Genomic DNA, 18070 nt, shown 5'->3' with positions numbered 1-18070 from the left:
TCACAGTTGAGACTTTGTTGTATTGATTTGATCTCTGACAGAGATAAGTAGAATGACAGAATGGTGTTTCGTTAAAAACATCCCATCCGCCCCGCTCGCGTGTTTTCAGCTTACGCTGTCTGATGGATGAAAAGCAACAAGCCGTCAACCAAAAGCCACGCGAGCTTCCTTCACCATAACATCCGTCGCTGCATCAGGTGCTGTTTTGGGCGCCGCACGCATGGCGTGCCCTCCGGCCGGGCAGCGATTTCACATCGTCTTCCTTCAGTTGCCGAGTCCAGCTGAGGCTCGCTCCTCCAGCTTCATGAAGATTTTCTATATATACAAAACGAGCATGATGTCTGTTCTCCCTCGGCTGTTTCCACGGACGGACGACGTGACAGGTAGAGTGGACGTCAAATAGGTACAGAGTGTTTCTGCGTTGGTCTTTGAAGGAGCATTTGAGGCCAGATCCTGCATTCTGTGAAATGTGTTGATGCATGAAAAAAAACTAAAAATAATAAAAAAAAATTGTCTAACTGGTTTTAGCAGATGGATCATTGTACCACTAAACTAAATGAAGTAGTACACAAGAACTTCACTATTTTTCCCTGAAATTGCTTGATGTTTCATTCTGTGTTTTATGTCCATAAAACCTGAAACCAAATCTCCCTATAAAACAAAAATAATAGCCATTATGCTACTACTTTTACTATTAAGCAGTTGCCAGTTGAGATGTTGAAATGGTGGGAGAAAAACAAACTGAAAAAAGGATTATGTGACAGAAGGCTGCAACTAGAAAGTTTAATGTTCCCTTTAGATTCATTAATTTAACTTGAATCCATATCAGGTCATTAAAATAGAACCGATACACAACAAAAGTCTTCCAGGTCTTATTCCATCTGATTCATTCAAATTAAAATGAAAGCAAGTACAATTTACTGATATACACTGTGCCAGCAGTCTATCTATAATCTATGCTGCATTGCCAAAACTATTCGACTAAATGTGTTTACATAAAGATAGATCTTTATGTAAACACATGAAGAATATGTAAACACATATTCTTCCAGCTCATGAGGTAATAGAAGAACGAGTAAAAGTTTATGTAATTTGAATGCTGGATGTATTAAATATTCTAAAGGTAAAATAGAAGAATTAATTGTTATATTCTGTCATGTTTTTATTGCTTACTGTGATATGGAGAGACCTCTGTCTCTTTTTGTTTGTTACTAATAAAAAATGCAAACCATGTAAACAATTATGCCGTCACGATTACTTTTCATTGGTCTATCACAAAAAAATCCCAATAAAATACAAAAAGTCATCGTTTTTAATGCACAGGACTGTATGTGTACATTAATTTTCATAACATACTTGCAACGTGCAGGAACCAGTAAAACCCAGTTGCTCCATTTGATGATCACCATGACAACTGTGTGCCACCCTCAAACCTTCTTACTATGAAATAGACGCTGAAGTGGCAAAACTCCCTCTCAGATGGTTTTACTCATGTGATTAAGGGGCGATCACATGACAATAATACTGAAACATTTAAAGAAAATGTCTAAAAAAAAAAAATCCACTATAGAGGTTGCACTGGGTAACAGCCTATTATGAGAAAGTTTGCAGTCCAGACTCGAATTTCTCTCTCCTGTCTCTACGAGTTACTCTTGGGTCTCTCTGTGACTTCAGATCTTTCTACTTCTGCCTCCTTCTACCGCTGTCACTGTGGATCAGCTCTGAGTTTATGCAACTACCTCACTTCGCAGCCAAGAACTGGAGGACGGACAATGCAGAAACAACGTCAGCACTTCAAAACTGTGGCACAACTCACAGTTTAAAACACGTCAAGACTAGATAACGTGAGATAAAAGAATAGGACCTGCAGTGAAATGGTGTCCCAAAGCGACACACATTTCGACTGCTTTAACCTCTTTTGTGAAAAATAAATAAATAAATAAACTTCCCAATATCTGAACGTCAGGTGCAGATTAGGCTGAGAGACAAAAAGCAATTAACCTCTTTTGTGCATAAAAATTCTCACTGGCACGAGTTAATGTGATTACATCACAAAAAGTCATTGAAAATTTAGCAGTTTTCACACAAATCATGCTGCTGAGCTGCACCTTTTCAAGCTTCCCTTCGCTTGCACTAAGGTTGCAAGCAGGGTAGGCCCCTGATGGCATAATTACCCACTTCCTTCAGCAAATCACATGCTAATTAGCCACAGATTGCATCTGTAAATAAGCTGAAAAAATAAAGCAGCTTGCCATAATGAGTCCTCACGCATCCGTCAGTCAGCACACCTGTCTGTTAGCATGAAAGACCAAGGTGCATTATGTTTTAGAATTCTCAGTTGGGTTGAACATTTTATCGAAAAAGACAAAGTCCATTACTTTCTTGTTGTTTATCCCAGTTGGATCCTATTGGTCATGCATTCAAGAGGATGACACTTGTTCATTTGACAAATACACAAAATAAATCAAAGGCAAAGATTTAGCAGGCAGAGGAACCTTTGATCGCGAGACAATTTGCCAAATCAGTGAGCAATTCCTCAGTTAGATTGTATTTTACAAATACTTCTTTTGATGTACTTATTTGGTGCAGCCTAAGACGCCCAGCCAATCAGAGCAATGAAATCTTCAACATGACTATTCTGCTCATCAGATGTGAAAATTTCTGATCGTGACTTGTTTGCTCGGACATAACTGGGTAAAAACTGTTTGAATGGAAGAAGAGATATTGCTCATGCAAAAAAAAAAAAGTGAACTCTTTTTAACTGTGAATGACTAAACTGGCAAAGACTTGCTGCCATTTTAGTCAATGTCCAAAACATGATAAAATGTAAATTTTTCTAAGGGTTGGTGGATTCTAACTGCAAACAGCAGGAAACTGGAGATGAATCCAAAGTAATAACATGAACAAATTTAGCCCTTTGTCACACAACTCACACTTCTCTTTTTAAAGCATTATGATTGTTACTTAATTATGATCACATAAGAGGGATCCATCCTTGACTATGAATCTTGTAGAATACAAATGCTAAGACATTCCTATCCTGCACCCTCACGCTGTAGCATGCACAGTTTTATCGTCATCCCCTAAATCAGAATGCTGCAAAGTTTTTGAAAGTGGAAACATTTCCTGGCTTGAAGAGTTTGGCAGCTTTGAAGAGGGAATCTATATCTGGAGCACCACAGTGAGTCTTGTCATTCAACATGTCCTTAACACACATTGGACCCCCTTCTCGCTGAGGCAAGACACGAAACTGGACTCTAGTCTTGGATAGAAGAAAACGACGTTTGAAAGTCTGTGCTTTGCAGCGTCGGCTGCTGATGCGGATCGTTTGACACAAAATAACAGGGCTGTGTCATGATGTGTGGATGAGGAGAGACGCAGAGACCCAGGTTGTGATGAAGATGATGATTAATTTAATGTTAAATGTCAACGGGACAGAACAACAGGGAACACAAGACGCACGACGGCACAGGTAAATAGGCTGGTTACACACAACGCATGACGAGGATCCGACAAGAGACAAAGACAACAGGTGGGACTAAATACACTGGGAGGGTAATCAAAGAAATGAGACACAGCTGGGATCAATCAACAGGGAAGACAGAGACTCACAGGGGAACGGGCTAATAAACACAGAAAAGCCTCAAAATAAATACACAGAAAACACAGATCACAACAGGCTGTGTTTTTTGAAAACATGCCTAATGCTGCTGAAGTCAAGATGCCTTCACATATGCGCTGCTGCTACAGAGTCAATACAAATGTCGCTGAAATGTCACAGCATTGATTCAATTTGAGCTTTTCTCAAGCTCATGCTTCAGTCTGTACAGATGAACATATACTTGAGCTTGGAGTCACGCAAACTGTCGCATTATCAATTCGGCTAATCGCTATTTGACTATTGGGGTAATTTTACAGCCTTGACGTGCAAATACTTAACAAATGTTTCATGTTGTGACATAAAACTCTTTAAAAAAAATACCAACGTGCACGGCAAAATGTGAAATGGTCTAACTGCAGGTTTTCGACTCTTCTGCACAACTTTTTCATGTTGTTTAACTTTCTTGTTTTCTACATTCATTCATCAGAAGTTTGGACCAAAGTGGTGCACAACTGATCTGCATTGTTTTCCATTCGAATTTGCTGCAAGACTGAGTTTTAAACTGCCACCACTAGGCAGTGGGATTTGCCTCCAGACCCCCGAGTCCCCACTAGCCATGACACGTGTTTAATAAAATATCGTCTTTTATTCTTGCTTGCAGTTCATTCGTTTCATTAGATTCTTATTGCTCCGAATGCTAAGCTTTTACACAGGTGGGGAACTCACATACGCACTGAAACTAAAATAAATTCATTTAGATTATGTAAAAATAAAAAAAACATAAAAAATAAGTGTACTGTTAATTCTCTGACATGGAAAAACTGCCAAGTCGCTGAAGTGGAAGCAAAGTACTTCTTTTGCATTTCCACTTTGTGCTGCAAAAGTTTTGAATCTGGTTGATGCTGGGAGGAAACTCTGCCTGGGCTAAAACGAGGCGGATGGTGTGAAGCAGCGGATGACGTGTGAGGAGCTTTGGGATAAGAATCAGAGAGCCGGAGACGAGCTGGAGCAGCCGTCCTGCTGCCCAGCAGGCTTTGGCCTCATTAGATTCAGCAGCAGTTTGGGATTTTTTTTTATTTTTCAGTTTTGTGTGTGTGTGTGTGTGTGTGTGTGTGAGTGAGTAAGTGAGTGTTTCACTGCACTAGCAAGGAGGCCCAGTGGGCAGGAGCAGATGCTCCATCCTCATGCTGAACCCTCCTCTCCCTCCGGCAGTGTGCGTTATCTCTCTCTGAGTCAGGCGTTTGCCTGTTTCCTCTTTTGCTCTATCTCTACCAATTGCCCCTTCAGATTTTTCATTCTGATAAATATATAAGCTGCGCGAGAGTGCAATAACAATGTCAGCATATTAAGAAGGTGCGCGAGAAAAACTGCCTCCTCACACCAACCTGATATATGTTTTATCTCTACGCCTCTGAGATGCAATTTTTCTTCCCTTCCGAATGTCTGACTGTGGCTCACGGATCAACTTCAAGCTGAGATAAACCCCGACCTCCTTATTTACAGCTGAATAGAGATGCTTGTTATTTAAATTGCACTTTATTTGAGGGAGGGCAGGGGGGGGGAGTCGCTGCTTTGTAGGCCCAGCTATTCTGTTTTTTAACATATAAACGCCACAGTGAGTCGTAGCATTTATCTGGAACGTGCATCCTCGCAGCAGAAGGTTATCCACTGACCCACATTAAAACCTGCATGCTCCCGAGCCCGGCCAGACCGTGATCATCCTTTGCCAGCGAGAGCGTCGCTGACGTCAAAGTGACCCCATTGGCTCAACATCAGCATGTGGGGTCATGCTGCTGACACAGAGAGAGGCTGCTATTTTTAAAAGTTCAGCTGTTAGTCTTTAGATGACGTATATCAGTAAAATTTGTTTAGACAGTCCAGTCGTGTTTGCTGGTTTCTGAGCTTTCTTCTTTCTCGTGTGGTTGTTTTGCAGGCATTGTTGAAAAGAAAAGCACACCCTCTGACATTTCTGTGCCATTTTACAGTGTGACATTTTTTTTTATTTATTTTAATAGATTCTAAAAGTCTAGTCTTAGTAAATCTTTCTTGATGGAAAGAGGAAGAAAAAGATGCATAAATAATAGGACTGCCTCGCAAAGTATTCATACACTTTGAACTTTTTCGCATTTCTTGACACGGCAACAAAATTGATTGTTCTGTAGTTTAATTTTTTATGTTTGTAAAACATAAAACAAGTTGAAGGTTTTTTTTTTTTTTTTTTTTACAAATGACAATGTACAAATAGAGGAAAATTGAATTTCACTACGAGTTTTTCGTAAAAGCCACAGCGTCACAAAGACCAGAAAACACGGCAAATAGATAAAGAATAAAGTTGTGGAAAGATCTAAAGCAGGGTGAGGTTAGAAAACAATATACTGAATATCAATCATTTCTCACTATGCTCTTTAGTTCATCATCTGAAAATAGAAAGAGGGGCTGCATAGCTCAACAAGGAATATTCAGTAAAGTTGTTGAAAAGCTAAAACGGCTAGCTTTGAGTCAGAACAAATATATTCATCATTTATCTGGTCAAATCTTAAAACATAATAGTTTTATTAAACAGGGGTTTGTTTATCAAACAACATTCAGATTCTTGACTTTTCACCAGAGGAGGATTCAACCTTTTAAAATAAAAATTAATTTCTTGTGTGTTTGATCCTTTGAGAGGGTGGAAGAGGCTCTTCTCAGGCGTTCATGGTGGACAGATGGCGCAAACGTAGATGCCTCCAGAAGCAAACTGTGTGGACGTCACCCCAAACACCTCATACTGCAGTTATCGCTTTCTCTTCCATATTTCCTGTCATCCTGCCTCGCCTTGTCTCCAAAAAGAAGCTTTAACATTTGGTCCAAGCAGCAGAGTCAACAACTCCGGGTAAATGGCCTTTACTGGGAATCACTAAGCTCCCCATTAATAAAACTCTCCCACCATTATTGCAGCAGCAGCAGCAGGTTGAGAGGAATATGTCATGGAGGAGCCTTATACAGGTTCATACTGGGCCGAAATGTGAAGCAAACATGGTGCTGAGGTAAACAGAGACACAATAAGAGGAGCTCAGAATCTCAGTGCCAGCTTGGACAATTCATTTTCATTTATCATATTTCTAAAAAAAATATATATATACTTTGTAAATCCTTGTGAAATAGCAGCAAAATGACACATAGATTTCAACATTTTCACAGATAAAAACAATATTTTGTAGGAGCGCCTTTCATTGCAGTTCTAGCTTCACATCCTTGTGTTTAACCTCTATCATCTTTGAACATTTAAAGAATTTAAATCAGCGACACAGAAAACATTGATTCTGAGTAAATAAAATAAAATAAAAAAATGCCTATGATGAGACTTTTTTCCTAAGGTCAAAGATTACATTTTATCAATCCAAATTCCAGATATTTTAAGGTTAATAAAATAATAACTCTCATCTCTGAATGTTTTTTTTTTTTGTACTTTTTTCAATCTCAGCCAGCTGAATTGTGGTGTGTAACAGACCATTAAATGCTTAAGGTTAGTGGAAAATGTCAGCGTTTGAAAAACATGACAAGCGATCTCCGTAATGAGCTCCACAGGTTCTGGTACAACAATCTTTTGAACGGTTCCTCCAGTTTCCATTTTTATTCTATTTATAGAAACAACTCTGGTTTAATTTGCAACAAAGAATCACGTATACCTTACAGACGTGGGCTTGACATTGATGTTGGAGACAAATCTGAATGTTAGGCTGTAAATTGCAGCCTTTGAAACATTGTTTCTGTCAGCTCACGAGAAGAACAAATAACTCCACTCTCCCAAAACTGTTAATGGTTTTCAACACAGCCACGTGTGTGTGTATAAACTTTCATTCTGCCTCATTTCCCTTACATTCATTTTCGTTCATGGAAGGTGGATTTTTGCAGGTGAAACTGAAGCCGGCCCTTCATCATGCAAATCAGTTTTGCTACTAGCAAGAGTCTCGTTTTCTGGCATTTTGAAATTTTGTATATATAGAAAAATTGTATGTTTTTCTATATTTATGTCAGGGAAAAAAAATGTGGGGAAAATGTTACTTGGTGAAGCACTGGATTCGATGAATCTATCACATCTGACCTTGCACTGCAGACTGAAGAACAAAAGTAACTTTTCCACACTGTAGCATCTGCTTGTCATTTCTTAAAGAACCAAGATGTGGATGTTCTGTAAAACCAGGCCAAGCTGCTCTTAAAATGTCCACTGTGGAGGGAGATTTATCACACCACCTGCGTAGCAGTAAAAAGAGATCATTTGCCGTCCCTTCCTCCATACATAAACCTGTGTCATTCCAGGGGAGTACAACAGCCATTGTGGCATAATTTCTGCCACCTCTCCATTCATTGTACTCTGAGTTGTTGGCGTTATGTAGCTACAAGGAAGTTTATGGGTATACATAAAAAAGACATTGATGACTGCAGTGAATAGACATGTAATCTCAGCTGGAAACTGACTTTACAATAGCTCACCTCAGATTTATTTTCAGTCAGGAAAAAAAAAAAACACCTGTGTCAGTAAAGTAAGTCGAAACAGGCCCTCAGTTCAGATGTTTATTCAAGCTGAAGTAAAACTTGGTTTACTAAGAAGATTTTGCAGCGAAAACGCCACCCTGATTGGAAAATTAAAAAAAAGAAACTATGTCACAAAACTACAAAATCAGGGTCAGAGAAATCAATAGCTTTACCATAATTTTTCGTGTCCTTTCAAAAAAGACACTTGCTGCCATATTTGTTTTTTAGCTACCATTCACAAAGAAGAAAGTCAGAACTTTACTTATGATGGAATATTCAGATTAAGATTTTTTTTGTACCCCTTTTGAACATAACTTTATAAAAATTATTTTTAGTTATTAGGATATTGTGTATGCACAACACCCTACGCGTAAATGTGTTCTTATATTGATAGTACCATGTACAGAAATTTCAAAGGGCAGTGTTGAGAATAAATAATCCTGTGTTTTCCTTCTGCCTCTTTTAGCTAGCTGCAAAGCTAACGCTAAAGGAAAATGACATGTCAGGAAACTCCCTCAAAGCTAAGGTTAAAGGTTATGACATGCTAGGGAACGCCCTGTTTAGGGCGCAGCTAACAAAGAAAATTACCAACTGTTGCTTGATGCCATTTTGTCCTGCTGGCTCCTAAAGATCGCATGAGAAATGGGCCAGCTGTATTTTGGTATTAATAAATTCATGAATTCAACTCACTGACTCTTCTTCAGCCTCATACATCAAGAACTTAGCAGTGAAACGCACCACATGGCATCAGTATTACATGCTCTAAAATAGTGTTATAGTGCAGCATTTAACACAGAACCTGTTCTTCTGGAGAGCAACAAATATTTAGTTTCAGTTTCTACAGTTCATCCTCAGTTTGCTGCTCCAGATAAGTTAATAAATCTCAGTTATGATCTTATACCTAAAGAGCTAACAGTTTTATAACCCTAACCCTAGAACCCTAAAAAAGCATGGTGCAGTAATACTACTCCTAGAAGTACTTTCTTTAAGTTACTCATGTAAATGTAAGTGAGTAAATGTAACTATTAACCACCCAAACTCTGGTACCCAGCTAAATGTTTTTAAGAGTAAACACAAGGGACGCACTGGACACTGAAAGTACATTTCTTAATGGGGAAGTTTCCAGTTCATCTCAAGGCCAATAAAGGGACACATGAGTCACAGACGACTGCTCTCTGGTCTGAGGTCCATGCAGAACCGTTAACGTGAGTGCTTTTGTATTTCGGAGAGGCTGGGAGAACTGTGGAACAAAAAACCTGTGCATGTGTGAATATATTATGTATAAAGACAGCTTGCAAACTGTAAACATTACACCACAGTCCATTCTGTCAAATATTCAGAAACAAATAATAATAATAAAAAAATAAATAAACAGCATACAACCTTGCAAATTTAAGGAAATCTAATCATTTGTATAGATTTGAGTTTGAGGCAACTTAAAAAGAAACTCATTTAGCAACTCATCCCAAAAATATTTCATGCAGGAAAGTTTGCTTCAAATTTTATTGGTAAGATAATTATAAAGCCTTTATGGATGTTGACTGTAGAATCACATTTTATGTCAGTTTATAGATGCCACATTAGTGGTTTTTGAGGAGACCCAAATGGCAACAGGAGAGAGGCAGATGCGTGATGGATAGCAGGTTTAATAAAGGAACTTACAGGATGTGAGGAATACACACAGGAGCCATAGCAGAGAAACAGTAGACTCGAGTGATGATGAGTGAGAGAAACCAAGGTGCCTAATTACTGCGGAGATGTGATTGTGGCATGGAAACCAGTCGAGAACAATCAACAGAATGCAGAGCAGCTGGGGGAAAATCGAAGCTTGGAAGGTCGAGTAATGAGCGGAGAGGAAGCTGAATGGAAACACAGAAAAAATCTAACAAAAAGCTAAGAAGTAGTACTGACATAAGAGACTACGACAGGAAGTGTCCTCAGTTTTTTAAAGAACTAAAACACTGGGTACAAAGGCATAAACTACAAGTCACTAATAACACTAAAAGGATCTAAATGAAAACAGTAAATTCCAAGACTTTAAAATTACTTCCAGCCTGAATTCAAAGATTACTTTAAACTTAAATCTGCCAGAGTTACGGAACATTTTTATTCTAACTGCTCAGGTACGGTATAGTAAATGTCTCACAAATCATAAACTGGGTTTTGATGAAACTTTGATGAGAACTATGTATTTTATACTTGCATCTATTACCAATTGTGATCCAATCTACTCAAAAAAAGAACCAGTCCTTTAAATTAGCGGCAAATCAGATTCGACTGTGTATGCCATTATTTTGTTGAGGTGCATAAAATGGGCACAGCATTTATATATAAGCAATAGAAAGTTCAGGTTGCAGTGTTGCTGAGTGCTTGTGCTGGGAGGTAAGCTGTATCGCCTATGGAGATAAAAATCCTTTTCCTTGATGAAGATTAGTGTGAAAATCAGATTTAAAACATATTTAATCTAATCTAGAATTATCATAAGAGAGAAAAAAAAAAAAACAATGTTTAAGCTACGGTTATATTTTCAAAGGGCAATTGTTTCATGAACGAACAAACTTGTCCATGTCCTCCATTGGAAAATTTGACTTCAGTGAATATCAGAAACTATAAAATGATCTGAGGAAGATTCTAAATAACATATCATACCATCCAAAAATTAATTCAGAAGCCACAAAGACACACTTTAAGATACAGCACATTATATTTTAAACATCCTGACGTATTTTTAGGTCCTTAAGTTTGCTGCTACCAAAGAGCAAAAACATAAATAAATATGAGAGAATCAGGGAACAAGATAGGAACTGTTTGCTGCTTCCTCTCTTCTCTCCTCCTCTGTATGACTTTGCACTTTTCTCCTTATTAGTGCAGGCAGATCTGCCAGTGTCCTGTTGAGGACAGCAGCAGCAGCAGCAGCAGCAGCAGCAGCAGCAGCACCAGAACTGTGGCCAGAATCCCTAATGAGAGATCCAGGAAGAAAACTGATGGCAGTTTTGAATTTGCTGGGCATTGTACACGCTTTAAACTCGGTTCTCTAATGAAAATTAAAGATTCAAAAGCAGTGTATTTTAGATCAATCAGGCAAACAACAGTGACACCGTGGGGGCAGTCTGAAACTAAGCAGCAAGGGAGGAAAACAACATTAATCACAGCTGATGAGAAGAGTAGATTTTTTGTTTGTTTGTTTGTTTTCAAGGCCATTCTTTAATTAATGATTCTCAATGTGTTGTTATTGGTGATTTACTGTCTCTCAATTTAACTGAACAAAACAACTAGTCTTGGAAAAATATCTCTTTCCACATGACAAAGCATAACTTTTCTTCAATGTTGATTTATTTTTAGTTCTTGAAAATATTGTTTTTTTTACCTGATTCACTCAGATTGCACATTTTCTGTTCTGCTATTAATGGAAACGGGTCTGGAGCTGCACATGTAGGTGGTCTCCCTTTTCATTTCAGTACTTCTTTCTACAGAAAGGGGTAGTGGGGGGGCATGATGTTCTCCTGCTGGCCTCCTCCAGGCACTCTGGCAATGGCAGCTCAAACTGTCACGATGAGGGGTCAAACATTAAGAGGGCATGGCAGGGAGGAGGGGAAGATGACACAAGGGGAATAAAACAGTACCTCAGTGGGGATGTGGAGGTGACATCAGAGAATCATCATCCTGCAGCGAAGTGATGAAGATGAGGACAGAGGATGTTCTCCTGCTGGCCTCCTCCAGGCACTCAGGATTCGTAGTATCCTAACTCAGGATACTACGAATCCTGAGTTAGGATTCGTAGTAAGATGTTTTACAAACCTTGACGAATTACATTAAACATCTTAAAATCCGTTCATTTAATTATTGATATTTTGAGCAAAAATTTATATAAATTCCGGTAGTGGGCTATCGATTGTCTTACCTTCACGTCTTTTCCGGGGATAAAATTATTGTTTAGTTTTGTTTACGGTTTCTGAGGAAAGGCTGCCCCGCTCCTCACGTTCAGCAACTCATTGGGATCAAGATTTGGGTTTTGACTAGACTACGTTCCGTTTTCTAATCCTTTGTCGATTTTTTGTCGATTTATTGTATGTTTTGGGTCAGCCCCTGGGTAAAGTACTACAATATTACACTGGTTAAAATGTGTGGTGATAACCTTGATAAACTTGTCCATCCTTTGAAACATCTTTATTAAAGATTTTTTTCTGTGGATGGATTTCATATGTGAAGTCATATTGTGAAGTCATAGTGATATTCAGTTCAGTCTTTGTTTGAGCTTTTAATCTGGAAGCCTCTCCAGCCAAGCTCCACTGCTGCAAAAGAAAAAAAAAAAACTAAATTATTCTTGTGACCTGCCTGAGCCCACTTTGATGGATAATTTGCTTTACGTAATCATCTTAACATGATTAATAGAGTGTGAGAGCAGTCTAAAAGGTGACTTTTGTTAACCTTTTATGGGTATTTCCCTCTGGAGGAGCCATAAGTACCCACACAATTGTCTGATTCCCCATCTGATTCACTTCTGTGATGTACTGCCTCTTTCACTGGGAGGGAGAAAAGTTAATAAACCCAAATATATATTTCCCAGGAAGCACAAGAAAAGGGCATGTTTCTTTCTTATTGCGCTGCAGAGGATGTGTTTGCAAAAAAAAAAAAAAAACAGAATCATGTAATACATATAACATACTAGTTACCTATGTAGGAGAGATAACCAGAAAGACATGAACATATTAGTATATGAGGTAATGGAGTAGCAATCCCTACAAACAAACAAAATGCAGGAGCAGAAATTCATGTTTTCACCTGCAGGGACTGCAGCAGATATCCTTTACCAGTGGATGGCTGGATGGCTGCTACTGCAGAAGTTATTTGATACTGTCTTCATGAAGCTGCAGATACAATGGACTGCAAAGACATTAATATCACTTGTTGTACCACTAAAAACCTCAAGAATGTTGCAGCTTCCAGTTTTAAGTTGTTTACATTTAATTTTTGTATTTTAAGAAAGTCTGTAATGGAGACTCGAGGTTTCTAAGGACAGCTTCTGTGATGAAAGAATGGAGAAACTGAATGCTATTGAAATGGAAGAAGATCTGGAGGTGTTGATGATGAGATGCAGATGCAGGACTTAAATTTAACATGAGCGGCTTTAGAATGGACTGGTAAACAGTGACGCTTAATTTAATTCAAGTTTAGTTAAAAAAAAATAATAAAAAATGGGTCCAGCTATTAAAATTATAGTTTATCATAATTTAGTTAGATTATACCCAAACATTTATTTCTGGATGTGAGTGGGTTCTGGGAGTTAGGAATTCAATACGTATTTGTTGGTATTTGTATGCCAACAAAGAGAACATAGACAGTGGACAAAATAAAAAGGAGAAGTCCAACTACACAACCTTGAGGAACACCAGGAAACAAACACACCAAAGAAGAGGAGACAGAGTTCTTGACTATGAAATCTTGTTTTCTAGAGAGACATAGCTGAACGAGGAAAGAGCGGACCTTGTGATGTTGAAGGATTCCAGTCAGGTGTGAAAAGTGGTGTGGTTGTTGGCGTTAAAGGTGGCGGAGACGCTGACTGAAAAGCGGAAGAGAGTTGAGTTTCTGATGCGGAAGAATCCAGTTCTAGGGATGCTGCTATAGTGACTCTCAAATATAGGAAGCCGTCAAACTTGATTTCCAAGGCTGCATATGTGTGAAGACGGGTTAGAATGGACTGGCTGAGAGTGAGACTGAAGTCTGAGCAGATTCAGTGTGAGATTTTGATCCAATTATAAACATGTCAAGTTTGTCGTAGGTGAGTTGGAGAAATCTTGCTTCCGGGATTTTATTTCTATGAGGCAGTTGCTAAGAATACAGTCACGGGGGATTTGAAACTCATGAAGATCTCAATGTCATCAACACAGTGAAAATGTAGTCCATGGTGCCGAAAATAAAATAGGAGAAGAAGAGCCACTTACAGCGAAGTCCTGAGGGATCAAAAGTCAGAAGAGAAGAAAATACTAGATTGGTAGATTTCACACAGATCAGGAGAGAACAGTATGGCAATATCATTACATTCAAGGTTTTTTTTTACAGTACAGTCACCATTATTATTTATCACAATTTCCATACATAAAACATAGCTTTCAAAGACAAAAGAAAAATGTATTCACTGACTACAAAAAGTATTTATATCCATCCAAACCAGTTTTCATAATTTTGCAAGTAGAATACATTCCCATTTAAAACAAATCATACACACTGCCTCAAACTGTTTTGTCTAACTAAACATGATTTATCCTAATTTGAAAGTAAAGCAACAACACTCAGAGTCCACTTTAGATGCCTAATGCATTAGTAACCGTATGAAAAATGTGTGCAAATTCACTACAGTTTAACCTCAGTGTCATTTTTATTGAGAGAAAATGTTATGTTACCTTTGTCTGTATTAAATGACACCTGTCAGAGATAAATTGCAGCTTACAGCCTGAACACTTGATGTACACACGCTCTTGTGGTTTTGTGAGCACCGATGATAAGTGGATTTAATTATCTATTTGAAGTGCAGAGCGTTTAGTACCTGGATAAAGCTTTGATGTGAAGATTTGCACTATTGATGCTTTAAATATAAGCATCGACCAACTTGTTTTTTGGCTTGGCTGCTTTGACTAGTGTTCTCAGATATTGGTAATTCAATCAATTTCACAAGCTGGTAACCAGTTAAACAGATCAAACAAGAGCACTCTAAAAAGTGAAACCACTCATCTAAATGTTTATTTGTTTACTCACCAAAAACTGCTAGGTCATGACTTTTTTTTTTTTTTTTGTCACATATAGAATTATTACAGTACATGGTTACTAAAACCAGTTCCGGTTTTAATACAGATTATTAAAACCTGCATGCTTTATTTTATTTTCACTTGAAAGAAAGTGATGGGGGGAAATGTTTGCATCTGAGCATGAAACAACCTGAGATCGTCACATTGCCCAACCCTAGAGGAGAACAATGCTGATGAGAGGTTTGAGTTGTTTGGGGTAAGCAGAGATTAACAACGGATTCACAAAGCTAGGTTTCTAATGTTCTGACATCAAACAAGCAGAATAGAGGCGACATTACCCTAAGCTGTATAAACAAGGCATTCGCAAGCCCTTAATTAGTCATTTGCCTGCAGCATAATGCCTGCATAATCATGCCTGCAGCCCTTTTTCCGCTAGTGATTATAATAAGTCGGTGACTTACATGACTGCATATATTTGTTGGGGCGCAAATTTTAAAAACAAGTGAAAAAATGACTGCATTCCTTTTAATGAAAATCAAAACGAGAGACGACTCACGTTGCGTGAATTATGTATTAAACAATGAAGCTGACAAAATATAATTTTATAATTCAGTGTCTTTCTTTTGCCTCCTTCCCCCAAAGCAATCACACAGACACCAGTTTTCAAACGATAAACCCTGTAAATATCTTCCGAAACGACATCGAGGGTGAAATTAGCTTTAGCAGCTTTGAGTAATTCAGAGCTTAACATTTTGGCAGAATATTCATAATAACAACAATTCAATAACTTTGTCAAGCACTGCATGAGTACCTTTTCACACTGGGACTCCCTGCGGGGGACTGGAAACACTGCAAACCTTTCTTTGCGAGGAAGAGTTCATGAAAAGGCCACCGGCAGCTTTTTTGTCTTGAGTCCCAGCAGTAAAGAAATATATCACTAAGTTAAAACCACTAATATAAATCAAGGAGATGTTTTTTTTTTCTTTTACATGATGCAAATACAGTCTTATATCAATAATTTACATTTAAGAACAATTTCTGCATTATTATTAAAGTAAATGTAAATAAACTTGAATAATTTCTAGTCTAAGTTGGACAGTGAAAAGCATAAATCAGGGACTAGAATAAATAACTGAAGGGTTATCTAGTGAAATAATATTTTCTTGGTATATAAAAAAGATTATTTTGTCAAATTTCTGGTTGCATGATGGAAAATGGCAGAAATGTTGCCAGGGTTATTTTTACCTTTTTGGGAGTATTGCATGAATGATGACCTGTCTGAGTTTCTGCCTTTGCCATCCAATACACAACCAAACACACAACAAAGGCAAAACAGTTGAAAAAAATGTCAATTCAAATAGGTCCTGTTTCACTCTTGATTTAGAATTTGAATCAGCTTCATTTTCTGTGATTTTTGTTAGAGTCGGATCAGTCTGCACTTGATCTGTTTAAGTACCACTGACAGGTGCCTTTGAAAGTTTTGATTGAAAGGCAGCCGAGCCTTTTTCAGCCACTTCCAACAGTTCTAGCTTACTCCTCGATCAAGACAAAAATATTTCTGGGAGATTTTGTAATCGCTACAGACATAGATTGGAGACAGTGACCTATCTCTTCGACGTGATTCCATAAGGTCATACATTTCTTCTTTGGCCAAAGAAGTTAAGCTTTTACACAGTGTCTTTGGTGGCAAGTTACATTTTTTACCTCCTGCAGGACAAAAAAGAGAGACAGAGTAGCATCAACCTCATGTCGCCCCCACATGAGCGACAGAGTGCTACAATGTGATGTGGCCCTGCTAATCCATCTGGTCATCTCTGGGGTCAGTGCTGACACACATCTCCTCGTTTCTGTCAAAGATTTCCCTTGTGTGCTGTTGTGCAGCTGCCACCTCAGCATGCACCCCCTGCTTTCCGACACACACGCAAACAACCGACAGACAGCTCCATGGGTCACCAGACAGACATCATTGTGTCCCTTCGAACACCTACGTGTCTGCTTGGCTTCCGTATGAGTTAGCTGTTTTACTTTAGTTTGTACTTGTAAAAAAAATAAATAAATAAAAAATAAAAGTGTTTCCCAGGTGTAAAACTCTTCTCGGCTGTGGGTCAACAGGGAACAGAGCTAAACTATTTTTAGAAAGGGTCACCACCAGCCGCTGATATGTAATTTGACAAGAAACAAACAAATAAAACATTTTGACAACATGAGTGAGCAAGTGCTAGTACAAAACAAACCTTTTATTAAATGTTTCATCTCAAAAACCTTAGTTTCAGGATCCTTTCAAATGGCTTCACTACTATTTGCATTTACTCAAAAATTTTATTTCCACCAACAGAGAATTGAGTTTTTATGATCTTTCTGGTTTTTATAGTTGTGTCTGATAAGACAAATTAAAATTGTTATTATAGTCTAATATTGTTTAATTTAGGAATTCAAGTGGCTTTAACCTGTTATTCACGAGAGGACCCAAATTTGGGTCCTATGACAACCTGTGAACAACAGGTTAAAATTATTCTTCATTGATGTTTTATACTGATTATCATCTTCTGCATAGACACCTATCATTACATGGGTAAAATAATGGATTGGTGACATTTTTAAGAACAAAAGTGGAATTGAATGTCTAACATGATGTAGCTGCCACACTATCCCATGTTTATTTTTGATTGGCTATTCACTGCCTTGTGATGACTCCTCACCAAAAATGTCATTCTTCATGGAGTTTACTTCAGAAACAATACAGAATAATCAGTTTCCATTCAAATTTTTTTCTCAACCTAGTCATTTTATTGCCATGTCCAAGCCCACTTTCTTTTGATAAACGAAGATCCATTTTATTAAAAATGTAATATATGTTTTGCCAGCAGAGGGCGCACAGTGCCGCATCCACCAGTTGCTGACGCTCTAAAGAAGAAGTTGGCCAGTTCTCCATTGAGCAGTTTACAGTTCAACGCTCCAGTAACCTTCCGTTTTCAGTGTTTTGCAGGTAAGCTGTGAGGTAAATTGTGATAGATAACAGTAACAATAGCTCATGAGTGCTATAGGGCGTAACAGACGTAAAGGCAAGATGTGAAGTTCCACGTTTAAACATTTGTGAACGTGATTTGCTGCATTGTGGTGAAAATGGCGGACTTGTAGTCCGAGACGGTCGCAGTGATGGGCGGCAGAGTTGTTTCATGTTTGTGAGCTAAAAGAAGCTAACCACCGAGAT

This window comes from Poecilia formosa, unplaced genomic scaffold (assembly GCF_000485575.1).
Source record: "Poecilia formosa unplaced genomic scaffold, Poecilia_formosa-5.1.2 Scaffold11, whole genome shotgun sequence".
NCBI lineage: Eukaryota > Metazoa > Chordata > Actinopteri > Cyprinodontiformes > Poeciliidae > Poecilia > Poecilia formosa.
This window is presented reverse-complemented; position numbering follows the sequence as displayed.